The following is a 1,652-nucleotide window of genomic DNA, read 5'->3' as shown; positions in this document are numbered from 1 at the left end:
AATAATAAATATACATATATATATATATATATATATATATATATGTGTATGTACAAAATAACATTTTGTGTTCATCCATCAACCATCTGGTCGACCTCGTCTTCACACTCGTTTTCTCAACTTGGAAAACAATCGATTCATTTGTCAATCTCGACATCTATCCGCGCTCTACTTATCTTTCACGTCGACACCCTAGGTGCATCGAAACTATGCCGTCCCTGGGATCTCGATCGTCGAGGCTAATCCCCCTTAGCGGACTTGGACCATGCTCCAACATCGTTTGCGACGGTTCGCGATAGAATCAACGTACACCATCGCGCGCGCTTACCCTTGAGAGGGAAGGCGAGAATATAGGTGAAGAAGGGATAGGAGAGGAAGAGAGATGAGGAGAGAGAAAGAGAGAAGAGAGATAGAGTGCGCAATACACGGCAACGGCCGTGAGCTACGGGAGTTTGCAAGGGGGCGATTAGGGGTAAGAGAGATGAGGCATGTGGCGTGCAACGGTTATTCGAGAGAGATGAGGCAAGTTCTCCGGTACACGGTGGTGGGCACAATATTGATCTGTGGGGTGGGCTTCGGGGATGCTGTCCTCCGACTCTCTCCTCCATCCCCGGACCACCGTTCTCACCCGCCTTCTCGCGCCCCCTCGAGCCCTGCGATACCTCCCTCTCCCCGCGTCTTCGCACCCCCAAGTCTACTACCCTGGTACTCTGGCGATGTGGTGGGGATCACGCTGGTTGCGTGCTGGTCCAGTCCGCAGCCTCCCGCGAAATCGTAGTGGGAACTGGAGGTGGCCACGGGAGGTAGGGGCGTTGGAGAGGGTGGATTCTCCGGAGGGGGAAGTGGCGGAGGAGGGTTATGGCCATCGTGGGGAGCGCTCCTCGCGTCTATATCGCGGCGGTGGCTGCGAGTCGCGAGAGCTCGATCGGCAGCTCGTACACGACCCCGACCGCCTCCTTTTTCAGGGGTTTCGGTTTCCGGTTCGGACACCCGTTCGCAGGGACGAGGCGGTTTTCTCCATCCCCCGTGTGTCCAATCCCTCTCTTTCTCTCTTTTTATCTCTTTGTCTTATTTTCCATCACCTCTTTTTCTCCATTCCCGTTTCTCTGGTCTTCCCTTTTGCCAACCGCTGTCTCAGTCTAGCGCGAGTTGCCACGTTCGGCCGATCACTTCGCGGCGTACTCTGTGCGTGCGGCTTATACGGGAGGTTACACGCGTCTCTTCATCTTCGTGCTCGTCGTCACAGTTGCCGATATTCATCATTACGGATTACTCGTGTTCGCATCTCGTTCGTGTTGAACCCGCGGTGTCCATGATGCGAGACAGATTCGTACATGCAAGAGGTACGACTTCGCCGGATGAAAGCAATTACGGATAAAGGATCGAAGCAAGTAGCACAAGCAGAACGACGAGGCGGATGGGAGTGCGGAGAAAAAGGAGGGATAGCCGCAACAGGACAGGAAGAGCGGCGGTAGTGAACACGGATATACGAGAATGTATATTCGCGCGAACGCGTGATCCGTGTTGAAGGAAACGAGTGCGACGAGAAAAAGAGAGAGAGAGAGAGAGAGAAAGAGAAGAGAGAGAGAGAGAGAGAGGAGGAGGGAGGGAGGGAGAGAGAGAGAGAGAGAGAGAGAGAGGAGGAGAGAGAG

This window comes from Atta cephalotes (assembly GCF_000143395.1).
Source record: "Atta cephalotes unplaced genomic scaffold scaffold00030, whole genome shotgun sequence".
Classification (NCBI taxonomy): domain Eukaryota; kingdom Metazoa; phylum Arthropoda; class Insecta; order Hymenoptera; family Formicidae; genus Atta; species Atta cephalotes.
Note: the sequence above shows the minus strand (reverse complement) of the source record.